The sequence below is a fragment of the Rhipicephalus sanguineus genome, chromosome 11 (genome assembly GCF_013339695.2).
Source record: "Rhipicephalus sanguineus isolate Rsan-2018 chromosome 11, BIME_Rsan_1.4, whole genome shotgun sequence".
Taxonomy (NCBI): Eukaryota; Metazoa; Arthropoda; class Arachnida; order Ixodida; family Ixodidae; genus Rhipicephalus; species Rhipicephalus sanguineus.
Window position 1 is genome coordinate 31,240,210 of NC_051186.1, and position 17,330 is coordinate 31,257,539.

The following is a 17,330-nucleotide window of genomic DNA, read 5'->3' on the forward strand; positions in this document are numbered from 1 at the left end:
CTGAGCGAGATGCGAGCGCTTCGCGACGCCGACATCAACGCGCGGGGGATGCGTAAACAAACCTACGTCACGAGTTTGTGTTGGCTGGTGGCTGGTTGTGCCCTTGCGCTTGTGCCGTGCTACCTGCCATTTCTTACTCCGTGCCTGCGGCTTTGCGTGTGCTAGTTGTGTTCTCTTCCGCTGTTCGCTCGTCGTGCCCGTTGGCAGATGTTATGGTCCGCTCACGCTAGCGGCTAGCCTGCCGCAACGGCGCGGTGCCGCAGAACGTCGGCCGTCGCCGCACGCGCGAGAGCTGTCCAACTTGCACGGCAAGCTTCGCCGGCGAGGCATTCGCGCCTCCGAAAAACATGGCAGCACTGCCAAAAGCGGTTGTCGTCCACTTCGAATCTATCAAGTGGCCGCCGTGCGCTCTGTAACGTGTAAGTTCCGAACTGATGCTTCCATTTGCTTTAGATTCATGTCCTCAAGCTTCGACAGCAATGTATTCGTCCCGATTCGGCGCCGTTTTTGACAGCCATAGTCAAATAATCGATGCTGTAAGCTTAACGAGTCGAGATGGGCGCTTCCGAATGCTCGGAGGACATAGATTGCGCGTTTGTTAGTTGTTTCTAATCCTCCATAACTGGCTCCACTTGGCCTGGTTCGGCGCCCACCGCACCCACGTTCGCGCGCCGCCTATGTCACAATTTTGCGTGTTCACGTGGCCAGCTGTGTTTTCCCGGCTTCCGGAGGACGCTGTCTAGCTCGGTGCTCTTTGAAACCGAAACTGCGACTGGCGCTCTAAAAACGTCTCTAAATAAATAACCGTCGCGCACTGGTGCAAACGAGGTTTGCAGCCGTGATAAGTGGATCATAAGCTATCTATTGCAACAAAAAAAAACAAGGTGCGAAATTTTTGTGTCAGTGCTCCTTTAATATGTCACACGGATCAAACAATCGAGAGAAAATGCTAGCAATTTTTGTTATAGCGCGCAAAGGGAGAGATTTCTTTAGCTTCGGCTCCGTTCCTCATCGTGTATACCAGTTAAAAATAGCCTCCCATGATAACTTGCTTGTAAAGCATGTTTATATCTTCCGGTGATTTAAAAAAAAAATTGACCCAATCATAGTCCAGCAATCGGATTTATACTTCATCGTCAATGGCTTCCAACAAACCGTTGTAAGAGATAAATATGGTAGATGATCGAGGATTATTTATTTACTTCGCATTTTAAAGCCAAGCGTAATATACACTTGCAGCCCGTCAGAAGTAACCCGTAACATTTCAGAAAGCTCGTGCTCTGCAATGCCTTTTGAAAGGGAAAGACGCTTTCACTTTTGTGCTTCGTTTCTGCTCTTTGGAAGGGCTTCGGATTTCATAGTCTGTTTCTAGGAGAGAATTTTCATCGCCAGGGGGCAGCCATCTTTGGTGGGGGGCTGCGAATCATGTAGAACGTACGACCACGATAATGCCCTGCCTGTCCTTATCGCATGCTGGCTGCGACTTTTCGCTGGCCATCAGTTGTGACGTAACAAAACCCGCAGCTCCTAGCGCTGGCCGCACCGACTGATGATAGCTTGGTCAAGATTATGCATGCTTGCTCTAAACGTGGGTGCGAGAGTAGAAATAATCTGGTCTATATTTAACAGCCAAGCAACTCAAATGTGGTGTTTCGAAAGCTATATCTCACAGGAGGACACTTGCAAGGTGTGTGTGTCCCCCCCAGCCTGAACGCAAGGGGGGTCAGGACCCCGCTGAACCCCATTTCGGTGATCTGTGATGCAATGATCACATCGCATCATGAAGTCACCATGCAGTCGTTCTCTTTCCACACGCCGCTCTCGCGGAGAAGGTCACGTGGTTTTTTTTTTTTTTGCACTTTCTTTTCGCCCGCCGTGTTGCGCTTAAGATAACGTGCAACGAAACACTAAGAATGGTGCGTATAAGTAATTCAGCCGGCCAAGTGTATATACAATAAGTGCAAAAATCGAGCGTGTGCTTGCGCACGCGTGTCGGGGATCGCGACCACTTAAAGCTCATACAGGATAGTGCGGCGGCCGTCCAAATCATCACCACGCCTTTTAGGGATGAACGACAGGGTGCGTACACACATATAGGGAGGAGGGGAGTGACGAAGCAAATGAATACCGAACGAGAGATCATCCTCGGAATTCCGAACCTCCCGCCAAGCCTCGAAAGCGTGCGGCGTGGCACCGATTAGGGAGGGATCGCCGGGTAAGATATAAATGGGGAGAGGGTCGCGGCACAGGGGACAGCACCCGAAACAATAACAATTTGCGCGGCTTTGGAAAAACAGTTGGCGAAGGGCGCACGCGTGAAGGATGCTCTCGGTGCATAGGTTTTAGGGAAGAGGGACGCTCGAAGACAGGCTCGCCGCGGTAGGGAAGGCAGCGAATGGGTTTCGGAGACAAAGCCAACGCGGCGGGAGGGATGGTGGGTGTCAAAAGGGGAGCGTCACAAATGACTACAAGGAGCGGTACTGGCGCGTCCCCACCCCGGCAGTCTCCCAGCGGGATGAGAAGATTTTATGGACCCGCTTCGTGCTGACAGGGACGGGATTGCCTTTTTTTTTCCTAGGCACTACAGAGGCCACCACTTTAGGCGGATAAGCTCCCTCATTCAGCTGCGCCGTCTCTTCAAACATGCGCATACATTCAGTCAAATCCTTTCTTTTCGCTGTCGTGTAGTGCAAATATTAAACATTTATTATTATTATTATTATTATTATTATTATTATTATTATTATTATTATATTATTATTATTATTATTATTATTATTATTATTATTATTATTATTGCTGGTAGTAGTAGTAGTAGTAGTAGTAGTAGTAGTAGTAGTAGTATAGTAGTAGAAGTAACTGCCACCATCGTCGCCGCCATCGTTGTCTTGTTCGCATATGTCTCCTTGTCGGCTTTTCAACCCGCCAAGGTGGTCTAGTGGTTATGGTGCTCGACCGCTGACCCACAAGTCGCGGGATCGAGCCCCGGTCGCTGCGGCCGCGTTTTCGATGGAGGCGAAAATGCTAGAGGCCCGTGTGCTTAGATTTAAGTGAACGCTAAAGAACCCCAGGTGGTCGAAATTTCCGGAGACCTCCACTACGGCGTCTCTCATAATCATATCGTGGTTTTGGGACGTTAAGCCCCAACAAGTATTATTATATTATTAGTCGGCTTTCCCGAACATTCTCTCGTCTTGGTGTAGGAGTCGCAAGTGAGTAGTCATTGCAGGATTGTGTCCACCGCGAAGTGACTTGAACAGCTGCAGTCTTTGTTGCGCGGGCACAGGGGGCGTGAAAAGCGAGGCACGCTTAGAAGTATGTGTATACTGTTCGGCTTTTTGGTTTCACATTCGCGGTTGTGTCACAGAGGCATGCAGGACCGACAGAAAGTCGAACTAGTCGCCAGGGATTTATCATGGAAGAGAGCCGCGCAAACACGGACACAAGAGAAGGGAATCAGACGACAGAATTGCCGGCCATATCGACTTAAAGGTCGCACTGCGGCGTAATATAAGGCACGCATGACTGCGCTCGTCTGATCTTCTTGTGCAGTCGTTTTATTGGGCTCCTTGTTCAAGGGCCCTTAAGCCACTCCGAGTTTAATCAAAGACGAGAGAGTGGTTTCTTCCTCGCCTTCACTACCCTTCCTACAGGCGCTATATTCTCCTCGTCACTTATTTCTTCATAAAAATAAGCGTCTATCAGCATTTCGCGCTCTTCGGCTAAACGCTGTTATCTCCGCTCGCGCAGTCGAAAACGCACAAAACGAAGTGAAATCAGTTGATCGCGCGAGGTACACATGTGGGACAATGCAGAACGGGCGTGCGAATGCCTGGCAAAGTAGGGTAGGGGGCAATTCGCAACTGATATGTCTCGTATATGGACCAATCGAGCGCCTATTTCCTTATGACGTCACATGAACAGACTGCTGGCGTCACGAAGTGTGCCGAAAAGAGAGGAAACGCAAGGGGAGAATAACTCGCTCGTTCTTTGTATTTCCAATGGTTGTTTAGAGACCCTTTTAAGTATGAATACCTGCGCATGGGCAGGAATGGCAGCGCCACCCGTGCGGGTCTACGCGAGATATAACTCTTTTCATTCCTTTATGTAAATTAATCAGACTGGCTGACGCTGCACTATACCATTGCTATTGATATGCCAAGCCTCAGACGCGTCTCTTCGTTCCTGTGTCTGTACAAAACTGCGCATTCATCGAATTTCGGCGTGCATTTACAATCGCGATAATGCAACGAAAGATTATACGCTGATCCTCCGGATAACGATGCTCAATGAATCTCTCATTAATGTGACGGTCTATCTGTTCGACGTACAGATTACCGCAGCTGAAACGAGTTAGTGTGTGCAGTGGCTATGAGCCACAGTCTCACGGTGTTTTTTTTTGTTTGTTTCAGGAAGATCATCGTTCGTATAGCTACCTTGATGCAGTCACCGGCTTAATCATATTTCATCGGCGCGGTGATTAATTAAGGTCCCAGTGCACGCGATTTGAAACACATTTTTTTTTTTCGCATGTTTTTCGCGTGTTTGTATGTGGCAGCGACGGAAGAGAATGGACAACGTGTCATTCAAATAATCTGAAGAATTTTTACATAGCAAACATTTCTCGATTCGCTTATTCGTCTCGTCCGTCTATGTTGGCCATTACCCGAGTAGTTCCCTTACCGTAAGGCAATAGAATGACACTTCTACAACCAACGCAATTTCAATAAATTTTTAAAAGAATTTCCTGTGGGATACAGCGCAACCCTATGGGCGTGGACTCATTGGCGATAAATTGACAATAATGATGATAATAATAATAATAATAATAATAATAATAATAATAATAATAATAATAATAATAATAATAATAATAATAATAATTGCTGGCGTTTAACGTCCCAAAACCACGATATGATTACGAGAGACTCCGTAGTGGAGGGATCCGGGAATTTCGACCACTTGGGGTTCTTTAACGGGCACCCAAATCTAAGTACACGGGCCTCAAGCATTTTCGCCTCCATCGTGGCGATAGTTTGATGAGTTGGACGCTAATTACAGGTTACAGCAGCGTAATGATTAACTTCAAGGCACGTGATGCGATTAATGAAGACAAGACGAGTAACCCTAAATGCACAACAATTTGGGACGACCTTGAAACAACCTAGCACCAGTTTAGACAACGCTGTCAAAGTTGCACAAAATGCACTGTTGCTCCAATGCCTGCCTTCCTCTTTCTTTCTCTGCCTCTCTTTTAATAAAACTCATTCTTACACAGCGCAGAACAAACTGAGGCAATACATGCTTTAGCCGTGGAAGTGAAATTTGCACCTTAATTCTTCAAAAATCCTGGAGGTGAAAAAATCACGGCAGCTTCGCACAAGCGGTGCCAAGCCTGAAGGAAGAGCGGAACTGGAGCGGCCTTCCTTGTTTCTCAATTGTTTTTCTCTTTCTTTCCTCGTCTATTTCTCTCTCTCTCTCTCTCTGTTTCTTGCATCTCTTTTTTTTTCTATCTGTTTCTTGTATCTGTTTCCTTAATTCTCTATATCTATTTCTTTCTCTTTCTATCCTTCTTTCTCTTCCCCCTCTCTTTTTCTCTTCCTCTTTCTTTCCATCGCTTCCTTTCTTTCTTTTTCTCTATTTTCTATCTCCCTCTTTCTCTCACTCTTTTTCACGTGTTCGTTTCCGCTTGACACTCGCACCTGCTGTACACGGTAGTGGGGCTTGCCCAATTCATGTGGCGTATACCCACCTGAGGAGTTTTGCACGACGGAGCACAAGTTACCGATAGCTTAAACAGCTTTGCTGTTTAATAATTCACAGACAGAAACGTTTTTTTTTTTCAGCCACCCGATATTTGTCCAGAGCTGCGTGCATTACTGGAGCTGGACAAATTCCATTTGCAAGTGCAAAACTTTTTTAAGGCCCACGTACGAGCTCTTCTTTTTTTTTTTTTTGTAGCTTTACGATTTTGTTATGGGGGTGTCGTACAAGCCGACATTGGTAAAATGTTTGCATGCGCGACATAATGGACTGTTCCAAACAGTAAGCTTCACCGCAACACAAAAATGCTGTGCAGTAAAACACACGACCTGTATTGCAGTGCAGCAGGTTTTTTGTGCAGCGAAGCATATCGATAGAGAATGAAAAAGGCTTGGAACAGTCACGGGCTTATTACGTGTTTCTCAATTATACACGATCACACGCGTCATCTCCGATCACAGAGTACGAGTACCGTGCATCTAAACAAGAGTACTCGCGCGCTTTAAGATCTTTCTTAAATGGCATGTTACCTTACAACGGCGCTCATCGATTCAACGATATGATCCGAGCCCATATTTTTGTAAAAAAAATACACAAATAATAAAAATAAAATAAAAAAGAAAAAGAAAAAAGAACGGTTGTGAGACATTAAACCCTAACAATTACATGTAAAAAAAGTCCGGATACGATAGGGCCGTTGCCCTATTGGAAAAATGGGATCAATCGAAGCTTTGCGCCTGCGTGGCTGACGTACTACTGTTCTTTCTTTCTTTCTTTCTTTCTTTCTTTCTTTCTTTCTTTCTTTCTTTCTTTCTTTCTTTCTTTCTTTCTTTCTTTCTTTCTTTCTTTCTTTCTTTCTTTCTTTCTTTCTTTCTTTCTTTCTTTCTTTCTTTCTAACGTATTGCGCAATGCTCCCTGTTTCCTTTATCCATGCCGGGAATCGCTTAGCAGCGCAACACTTCAGTTGCTACGACGGCCATGCGTTCATATCCAGGCAACAATGGAGTGTGACAACGTGAAAAAACAAGTCACCTCGGCAAAAGATCAGATGTCCACATCAGAAACGGCCGATCGTCGGTAAGCCTGCGATCGAGAGATCATCAGTTATTGGGAAATGTCGCATACATATACGCACGTGAGCGGAGCACCTTCGAGGGCCGCGTTTCTGTGCCGGCGCCCGTCTTTTCGCGTACGACGACGCCACCGACATCTGCGAGTTAGTATAAAAGTTTCGTTTAAAATCAACGAAGTTTCGTTTAAAATCAACGTTTGTGGTGTCCTGACTTCTTTCTTGTGTCCGTGTTTGCACGCCCTGTCTTTTTAGAATGAATACTTACCAACTAGCTCAGCTCTCTGTTATTCTATAAGCTTCATTTCTAGTACTCTGAGCCCTTTTCCGTGTTCCCCTACTTAGCTGAACAATCCTGCCTCTTTGGCTTCTTTAATTGCTATTTGCTTGGTCCGTGCTAGAACTTTTTCATGGTTTTCTAAGAATAGAGTTTGCCCAGTTGAAGTTCAACTTTTGTGCGGCTTTCTGCAACCATCTACCGGACATGCCAGGAGGATATGTGCCATATTGACCGCGGAATCATGGCGTAAAGTGAGATTTTACCAGGAATGTCTCAAGGTCCGTTGCTCGACTTCGCGTGACGATCGCCGCCAGAAGCAGATGTACGCCGACTGGATGAGGGTAGCTAACCAGCATGCGGAATTCATATGGAGGGTAAAACTTCGAGAACTTCAACCATGTAAGAGGAAGATTATTTCTACTGTTTCACCGCAAAATAACTTGCTAGTCCTTGGAGGAGCTGCCTTAGATGATAGTCACTGCAAAACCCTAGCCTTAGGTCCTAAATACTGTTTTAAGCCGAAGCTGAAACCAATGGACGTTTTAAGTTTGCCGCGTACAATCACTAGACTTGTTCCTGAAGAAGAGCGTTCCCACTGCATTTCAGACTGCGTTGCTAGCATCAAGGGTTCTAATATGCATCTCAAGTGTTATGATCCTATCCGGCCTTTGGTTAATTACTGTGTCGAGAAGAAACTCAGGCCATGCAGTAATTTCAGATAAGGAAGGGTATTTTGTAATTATGCCGGACAGTTTGTTCTCAGAAAAAGCATTAACAGCCATAGAAAAGAATTTTAGGACGGTAAAACTTAAGCCATCGGTAGTTAGGCAACGTGCTGTCGACCTTTTGTTAAGGCATAATCTTGAGAGAATAGTTTGTAATGTCAAGAAGGCTAAATCACTTACTTTAGAATTGTTTTTTTCAGCCAAAACACATAAGAACGAGATTCCGTTTCGAGCAATCGTTTCAGAGCAAGGCACCTGGCAAGTCGCTGTATCTAGTTATTTGCAGAACTGCTTGCTTAAGCTCTTTGAGTTTTTCAGACCTTTTTCGTATGCGTAATTCTCAGGCGCTAGTTCAGTTCCTCTCAGAGGAGAACCCCGGATGTTGTAAGGCTTTTAGTATGGATATTGAAGACCTGTATTATTCTTTGCCGCATGAGGACTTGTTAAATTGTGTCAACGAATGTATTAACGAACAAGAGCACCAGACGGTTTTCACCGAAAAATGTGATGTTTCTACCGGGGCATTTCTAGAAATCCTTTCCATGTATTTAAAGTCGACGCTGTTGGAAGGAAGGAATTTATGGGCAGAAATCAGGGATATGTATTGGTTCTAAAGTTGCCCCGGTTCTTAGTGATTTATACCTTAGCAAGATTGACAATCTTTTGGAAGGCGCCTTAGGTAATTCGGTTATTAAGGTTTTTCGTTATGTGGACGATTACTTGATTTTTTGCAGTGGTGATGACTTTGAAAAGGTGGTAACTTCCGTGAGCGAAAAATCTGAATTAAATGGAGGGGGGCTGAGCTTTACTAAAGAGCTGCCTCAGAATAATGGAATACAATTTCTAGGCATTTCCTTTACGTTCCAGAAGAACCACGTGTGCTGGCAGTATTCTTCTAGATCTTCGAAACCGCTGTTAAATTTTTCGTCAAAACACTCGAAGGTTGTAAAAAGATGGCTGATCCCTCTGTCATAGGAATCTGTATAAAACGAAAGTGAAACGTGTCGTCACAGAAGTAGTTGATTGTTTATAGAGCATTGGTATATGAGAGCATGTATACGGAATGTGTATACTGTAGTTTGGCAGATGTAGCACCGCTTGATATGGACGCACTCACGTTGACGCCTTGTGGCACATCTCCATACCGACGACTAACGCCCATGATCATGATTTAACCCTTGCGGTAGCTGAAGTTCTTCGCATATGCGTGGCCACCGCATATGGTGAATCCCGCGCAAATATGGCATTCACAAGCACATAGTAAACGCTGATACTCGATATGCACTCCTTCATTCTCGACGGGTGTAAATAAATGTTTATCTCTCTCCCTCTTCAAAGCGTCGTGACACGCGAAGAGAAACGCTACGCGCGTCGTGTCTTCCCTCTAGCCTGCCCGTTAATTATCACTGGGCGAGCGGGGAACGCGGTGCGACAGCCAGGTGGGCGCCGGAGAGCTATTTTTCAATATGGATGGATACTATGAGCGAGGCTTGGGCTAAAGCCACGAGGGAGCCTACATTAAAAGCCACCATCTCGCGGTGTGTTAAAGCGTTGACGAAATTACACTTTATTGGAAACGCGCCGAATGGGACGGTCGTATAGCAACGGCGTGTTCTTTTCGGTTTTTTTTTCGAGCCTGCATGGTGGCACACATGTCACCGACCCTTTATAAAGGGGACGCTCATAGCATCCATCCAGCCACCAAGAGCACTGAGAGAAAAGTGTGAAAGATAAAAGGCGCATTCATGTAGCCTCCGTTATGTGTTTGGCGGTAGCTCAGTGGGCTAAACGCCGAGCAGCCATCGTCGCGGACCGAGAGGTCATGGGTTCGACTCCTATAAGCGGAACTTTTTCTTTGCCATTTGATGGTGTTCATTTTGCTGACGTATTTCCGTGACGGAAATACGTCATGACAGTCTGGGTGGACCCTGGCATAAAACACTTTCGTGTTAAAAACGACATCGCCATGTCTTGCCTTAAGTCAGCCCTCACCAAGTCGTGTGAGCACAAAATGAGTGATAGCTTTAACGCACAGGTTACGCATCTATTAGATGTAGGGTATCCTCATGATGCAGTGGCCACGGTCGCTGAACGTTTAAAGAAGTCCATTGAGTTAAGTCCGAGCATAGTTGCAGAAAGCGATAGGAAGAAACGTGTCGTAGGTATACCATACATTCATCGGGTATCTCACAGGCTAAAGAAAGTAGGAACTAGACACGGCGTTAATGTTGTTTTCACGGCTGCAAATAAGCTAGGTAAGATTTGTGCCGCTGTGCAGAGGAAGAATGAGGGAGTGAAAGACAAGAAGCGGACCGATTTTTGCTTCGTAAAACACACCAACAAATTCACTGATTGCCGTACGAGTGTGGTGTATAAGATCCCTTTCAGCTGCGGCCGCTTCTAAGTAGGACAGACGGGCCGATGCATCAACCAGAGATTGTTGGAACATAAGAGATCGCTAACAGGAGGCTCACCTTCTAATCTATTTTTACATACTCGAGATTGTAAGTGCACGCTAAAATTTGATCAATGCGCAGTGTTGTACCGGCATAGAAATGAAGAAACGCGCCTGATGATTCAAGCATGGCATATCGAGAAAAGTGGTAGCGCATGCGTGAGCCAACCGTCGATTAACTTGCATAAGATGAAATCAAATGCCTTAACAGTTATCTTCCACGTAGACCACCACGCGTGCCGGATTGATAGGTTCGCCTGTTGCATGGGCATGCGCAGATAAGTTTTCGTGCCTTCTTTCTTTTCAGCCGTTGTGCGTCCCTTCAGTTGTTAGTCGGCGTTTGTGGTGTCCTGACTTCTTTCTTGTGTCCGTGTTTGCACGCCCTGTCTTTTTAGAATGAATACTTACCTACTAGCTCAGCTCTCTGTTATTCTAAGCAACAAATTAAGTCACGAAAAGAAAACGTGAAATAACACCTGAAAAATCGAAATTTATAGACTCAGTTATGAATAACCAATGTACTTAAAATTAACTTAAGTTGCATCCGATTATAGACACCCTGGCCGGCAGGCTAATTTCTCCGTCTTTTTTTTTTTTTTGACGCGAACAGCGGAATGGCGTGTACATCTCAAACAGAAGCCTTCCCCGTTCCGGGCCTGTGGCGCAACGGATAACGTGTCTGACTACGGATCAGACGATTCCAGGTTCGAATCCTGGCAGGCTCGTTCCTCTTCACTTTCTTTTTTTCTTGGCACTAAGAGACGAATGGATGGATAGATCTCCAAGAGAGGCCTTTCCCGTTCCGGGCCTGTGGCGCAACGGATAACGCGTCTGACTACGGATCAGAAGATTCCAGGTTCGAATCCTGGCAGGCTCGTTGCTCTTCACTTTCTTTTTTTCTTGGCACTAAGAGGCGAACGGATGGATAGATCTCAAAGAGAAGCCTTTCCCGTTCCGGGCCTGTGGCGCAACGGATAACCCGTCTGACTACGGATCAGAAGATTCCAGGTTCGAATCCTGACAGGCTCGTTCCTCCTTACTTTCTTTTTTTCTTGGCACTAAGAGACGAATGGATGGATAGATCTCCCAGAGATGCCTTTCCAGTTCCGGGCCTGTGGCGCAACGGATAACGCGTCTGACTACGGATCAGAAGATTCCAGGTTCGAATCCTGGCAGGCTCGTTCCTCTTCACTTTCTTTTTTTCTTGGCACTAAGAGACGAATGGATGGATAGATCTCCAAGCGAAGCCTTTCCCATTCCGGGCCTGTGGCGCAACGGATAACGCGTCTGACTACGGATCAGAAGATTCCAGGTTCGAATCCTGGCAGGCTCGTTCCTCTTCACTTTCTTTTTTTGTTGGCGCTAAGAGACGAATGGATGGATAGATCTCCAAGAAAAGGCTTTCCCGTTCCGGGCCTGTGGCGCAACGGATAACGCGTCTGACTACGGATCAGAAGATTCCAGGTTCGAATCCTGGCAGGCTCGATCCTCCTTACTTTCTTTTTTTCTTGGCACTAAGAGACGAATGGATGGATAGATCTCCAAGAAAAGCCTTTCCCGTTCCGGGCCTGTGGCGCAACAGATAACGCATCTGACTACGAATCTGAAGATTCGAGGTTCGAATCCTGGCAGGCTCGTTCCTCTTCACTTTCTTTTTTGTTGGTACTAAGATACGAATGGATGGAGAAATCTCCAAGAAAAGCCTTTCCCGTTCCGGGCCTGTGGCGCAACGTCATTCTGCTTCCGGCAGCCGAGCTGATCGGATCGCAGTGTCATGGGCTCCGGCGGAGCGGCGATAGCGGCCACTATAGGCCGCGGAAACAGGAATGCGGATGACAAGGAATACCAGTTTATTTTGCCTCAGCTGCCAAAAGGAAAACTTATTAATAACACCGTGTTTTTACACGGAGATGTCAGGGCCAGGCCTTACAAGGTTGAAGATTTTAGGGATGCGCTGACGCCGACGGGCCTGCTGCCCGATGTGGTCAGCTTCGGCGCGTATCAGATAAACCACTTGTGGGCGGTGACCTTCAACGACGGTGCTCCCATGAAACGCCTACTTGCCCTGAAGGAGCTCCAGGTGAAGGGGAGGCGTTGCGTCGTCGTCGACCCGCAGGACCAGCAGGTGAAGCTTAGGCTGCACTGGCTGCTGCACGGGGTGAGCGACGAAGATGTACGGGCTTCACTGGCAGCATTTGGAAAGGTGGTGGAAGTGAGCCGTGAGCGGTGGCGGGTCCCGGGCATGGCAGACAAATGCTCAACCACAAGGACAGTCTTACTGAAGTTGAAAAGTGGTCTCATGGTTGAGGACCTTCCACACCAGATCCGTGTGGACGGGGAGCTGGCCCTGGTTGTTGTGCCTGGGCGGCCGATGCAGTGCTTGCGCTGCCAAGGCACAGGGCATGTCCGTCGTGAGTGCAAGGTGCCACGTTGCTCCCGCTGTAGACGCTTCGGGCACGTCGAAGCCGACTGCGTTAGGACGTATGCCTCTGCAACAGGACCAGCGAAGAGCGAGGTGGTTGCCGAGCTCGTCATGGACGCGGCCGAGACGGAGGAGGCCGCTGAAGGTGCCGGCAGCACAGTGGTCCTGGCGACAGCCGGGGGGTCGGCCTCGACAGACACACACAAGTTGTCGGAGATTCCTCAGCATTCAACCGCACCTGTCATCACCCCGTCAGTAGCTGAACCGGTGCCGGTCGAGCAGGAAGCGGTGCCAGTCGAGGCGGACGAGGCAGCAGAGTTCCAAGGAGAGACGTCCGGAAGCGGGGACGACATGAGTGTCACCACGGCCACACTAAAGCGTGCGCGCGACGAGACCGAGGAAATGGACAAGACGTCGTCTACACCCAGCGAGGAGCCGCCTGCAAAGACTCCTCAAGGGAGGCGGTTCACGCTGAGACCCGAACCGAAAATCCCAACTGACAAGAGATCGGCGGACAAGACAAAGCAAAAGAATGCCGGCAAGCAGGATGGTCCTGGAGGCGGCTAGCCGTAGGCTAGACGTGAAAGGTAAGCGCCATGCTCCGGGCCTACTCCTTATAGCGTAGAAGTCACAATGGCACCGTTTCCATCACTCAGCATAGCAACGCTGAACGTGAGAGGGTTGGCGGCTAGGCGTAGGCAAAGTCAGCTCCTACGGTTGGTCACCGACCAAGATATCGACGTCCTAGCCGTCCAGGAAACTAAGGTTGACGGGGAGGAGGAGACCGGGAGCATGGTGCGTCGTTTCACTGACAGATACTATGCAGTCGTGAGCCATGCGTTAGGGACGTCCGCGGGATGTGTTCTTTTTGTAAAAAAACTGCAAGGCCTTCTTGTTCAAAGTGTATATTCATGTCAGTCAGGAAGAGTTGTGTATTGTGATTTTGTGTTTTGTGAAATTGAATTCCGTGTAATTGGCATATACGCGCCGAATGGTGTGGAAGAGCGTACCCTTTTTTTTCGAATCTTTTTCAGTGGACGAATTGTGATAAGCGGGTTGTGTTGTTAGGGGACTTCAATTGTGTTTTAAGTGCACGGGATAGAGTTAACAATATGGGCATTCGCGACAAAAGTGGTGACGTGTTGTATAAGTTAATTAGCGAGACTGACCTGGACGATGTGTACGAATGTGTTGAAGCGGACCGCGAAGTGATGTACACGAGATTTCAAGGCACTAGCCATGCGCGGTTAGACCGCATGTACTTATCGCTAGACATTATACCATTGTGTCGCGGTTACACGGTTGTGCCAGTGTCTTTCTCGGATCATTGCTTGGTTTTATGTCGCTTAGGTATGAGGAAACAGAGTAAGGCTTTTAACTGGGATTTATGGAAACTGAACGCACTGTTATTAAAAGATGAACCATTTTTAGAAGCAGTGCACGAGACCATTACTGAAGTGCTTATGGAAAAAACGGAAACTGTAGCAGAAAAATGGGAGTATTTAAAGCAAAAGGTGAAAATGAAAGCGATAGACAGATCGAGCACGCTAAAATTCGAAGCGCAAAAAAAAAGAAAGAAGTCTGAAGAAAACACTGCAGCAGCTGATAGCCCTAGAAAGTCGGGAGCCTGGGACTTGTAAAGACGAGGTGCGCAGTGTCAAGGAAAAATTAGAACTGCATGACAGAGAGCGTTATCAAGGCGCTTGGGTTCGCGCTCGAGCAAATGATCTTGCCGCGGGTGAGACGCCCACTAAAAGGGCGCTTGGTCTCGAAAAAGCGCAAGGACGCCGAAACCATATCGATAAGGTCTATTGCAACGGGACTCTCGCGAGCGACAACGAAACCATCGAACGGGCCTTTTTTGCGTATTATCAGTCACTATTTGCAGTTCGAAAAGCGAATGTACAGGGTTTTAAAGAAGAGTTTTTTAAGCGCATGCCGCGGCTTAGTGACGACACAAAAAAGCTTTTAGAAGGCAAAATAACGGAAGGCGAAGTGGAACGCGCGATTGGTCATCTGGACCCCGGAAAGTCACCGGGACCCGATGGACTAACCGCTGCGTGGTATAAGACTTTTAGAACAGAACTGTCCCCGGGGTTAGCTGAGCTGTTCAATGAGGCGTACGAACGGAAAAATCTGCCGCCCTCCTTTAGCAAAGCGCATACGATATTAATTCCTAAAACGGACGAAGGGGAAAAACTTAAACTGGTGACATCGTATAGGCCCATATCGCTGACCAATGTTGATTACAAGATTTTTATGAAGGTTCTGGCAGCGCGACTTCAAGGTGTCATTAAAGAAATTGTTGGAGAGCACCAAACTTGTGGTATCAAAGGCAGAACTATTAGCTCAAACATTCACAAGATGCGGTGTGTGCTAGAGTGTTGTGACGAGGAGTTACTTGGCGTTGCTGTGCTCCAGATAGACCTGGAGAAAGCTTTTGATTGTGTTGCGCATGATATTTTGTTTGTCATCTTAGATCATATTAATGTTGGTTCCATCATCAAGGAGGGAGTGGCCTTGGCGTACCAGAACTGCACAACACATTTAATTGTTAATAAGTCCTTGGGGGCCCCCATTCACATAATGCGCTCTGTGCGTCAAGGCTGCCCCCTCAGTCCACTTCTGTTTTGTATTTACATCGAAGCGATGTGCTTAGCGATAACTGAAAACGAAAAAATACGTGGCTTCAGCTTGGCGGCAGTGGAAGTTAAGCTGCTGGCATATGCAGATGACATTGCGGTGTGTTGTACGAACAAAGAAAGTGTAGAGGAAACGATAAGTGTTGTGAAACATTTTTGTAGCGTCACAGGGAGCCGCGTAAACTGGGGGAAATCTCTTGGGCTTTGGCATGGAAGGTGGCCTTCAAAGCCGGACCATTTTGCGAATTTGCACTGGACGGAAACACAGACAAGGTACCTCGGTGTTCCCCTTGAATGTTATAACGGCAGCGAGGAGTATTGGTCACGTCAAACAAAAGAGACGAAGGAAAAAGCAGACAGGTGGAAAGGCATGAACCTGTCTGTTTTTGCTAGGTCTACTGTGTGCAACATGTTTTTTATCACTAAACTGTGGTACGTAATGCAGGTGCTACATTGTTCAAGGATCAACGTGCAAAGGCTGCACAGAGTGTTCGCAGTTTTTATATGGGGCTCGGAATGGGAAAGGTGCAGACGGACCAATTTGTTCAGGCGCGTGAAGGACGGGGGTCTCGGTTTGGCGCACCTATTTGTGAGACAATTAGTAAATAGATTTTTGTTTTTCCGTGACGTCAGGGATCCGTTTTTGCGTACGGTATGCCAGCTCAGGTTAGGCAGTGCCTTACCAGAACTTGTTGTCACTACGGATAGCCGGCCCGTGACGTTGCGTGGCTAGCTCAAGGAAGTGGTAGACAGTGTACGTTTTTTATCTGTTCGCTTTTCGTTGGATTATCTAGCAAGTGTTAGAAGAATTGTACAAAGATGTATGTGATATGGTTTTGCCAGTACCATTGTACAGGGCCATATACAGTGGAAGACCGGGACAAAATGTACTGAAGCGGGTGAGAAACATGCAGGTACCTACAGGGGTGAAAACATTTTTCTTCAAGTTACACACAGGAACACTATCAGTAAAGACTTTCACAGAGGAACGGGGCTTTTTTACACCATGGGGGTCACACTGCTTGATATGTAAGAAACCAGAAACAATAGACCATGTTTTTTTGCATTGTTGGGAAGGGGTACATTTTTGGGACATTTTGCAGAGGACAATAAAGAAAGATTTTCCACTGGATCCACACGGGATAAGGTATCTCGCAGTAACGAATGATGAGGGGGTCCCATTTGATGCAGTGATGTTGACCGGTCTCCACTGTATATGGCGTGCGCGAATGGCCGGATACCACTTCGACCCGGATGCAAAGCCAGCAGTAATTTATTTCAGGCAAAGCATGTCTGCATTCATTGAGTGTAACAAAATACAGGAGATCGAGCCAGAATGGTTGTCAAGGTTTGAACCTCTGGCCACCCTTAAGTATTTTTAAGAGGACAACATCAGTCCAAATGGGACTGATGGCAATGCTTGTTCTTTTTTTTTATTGTATCATGTGTGTGCAATGATTGCTCTGTACAATGTCCAAGCCAGGCAATAAATAAAAAAAAAGGCCTGTGGCGCAACGGATAACGTGTCTGACTACGGATCAGAAGATTCCAGGTTCGAATCCTGGCAGGCTCGTTCCTCTTCACTTTCTTTTTTTCTTGGCACTAAGAGACGAATGGATGGAGAAATCTCCAAGAGAAGCCTTTCCCGTTCCGGGCCTGTGGCGCAACGGATAACGCGTCTGACTACGGATCTGAAGATTCGAAGGTTCGAATCCTGGCAGGCTCGATCCTCCTTACTTTCTTTTTTTCTTGGCACTAAGAGACGAATGGATGGATAGATCTCCAAGAAAAGCCTTTCCCGTTCCGGGCCTGTGGCGCAACGGATAACGCGACGGATCAGAAGCTTCCAGGTTCGAATCCTGGCAGGCTCGTTCCTCCTTACTTTCTTTTTTTCTTGGCACTAAGAGACGAATGGATGGATAGATCTCCAAGAAAAGCCTTTCCCGTTCCGGGCCTGTGGCGCAACAGATAACG

At 47.1% G+C, this 17,330-nt stretch overlaps 6 non-coding genes across 6 annotated transcripts; all 6 read left to right on the forward strand.

Moving 5' to 3' along the window:
• The first annotated feature begins 10,944 nt into the window (after positions 1-10,944).
• Positions 10,945-11,017, forward strand: Trnar-acg (transfer RNA arginine (anticodon ACG)). The gene has a single exon. It is a non-coding gene; the product is annotated as a tRNA-Arg (tRNA).
• A 79-nt stretch (positions 11,018-11,096) lies between these two features.
• Trnar-acg (transfer RNA arginine (anticodon ACG)) lies at positions 11,097-11,169 on the forward strand. Its single transcript has one exon. It is a non-coding gene; the product is annotated as a tRNA-Arg (tRNA).
• A 231-nt stretch (positions 11,170-11,400) lies between these two features.
• On the forward strand, positions 11,401-11,473 carry Trnar-acg (transfer RNA arginine (anticodon ACG)). Its single transcript has one exon. It is a non-coding gene; the product is annotated as a tRNA-Arg (tRNA).
• Positions 11,474-11,552: 79 nt separating this feature from the next.
• On the forward strand, positions 11,553-11,625 carry Trnar-acg (transfer RNA arginine (anticodon ACG)). The gene has a single exon. It is a non-coding gene; the product is annotated as a tRNA-Arg (tRNA).
• Positions 11,626-11,704: 79 nt separating this feature from the next.
• Positions 11,705-11,777, forward strand: Trnar-acg (transfer RNA arginine (anticodon ACG)). The gene has a single exon. It is a non-coding gene; the product is annotated as a tRNA-Arg (tRNA).
• A 5,079-nt stretch (positions 11,778-16,856) lies between these two features.
• Trnar-acg (transfer RNA arginine (anticodon ACG)) lies at positions 16,857-16,929 on the forward strand. Its single transcript has one exon. It is a non-coding gene; the product is annotated as a tRNA-Arg (tRNA).
• The last annotated feature ends 401 nt before the right edge of the window (positions 16,930-17,330 follow it).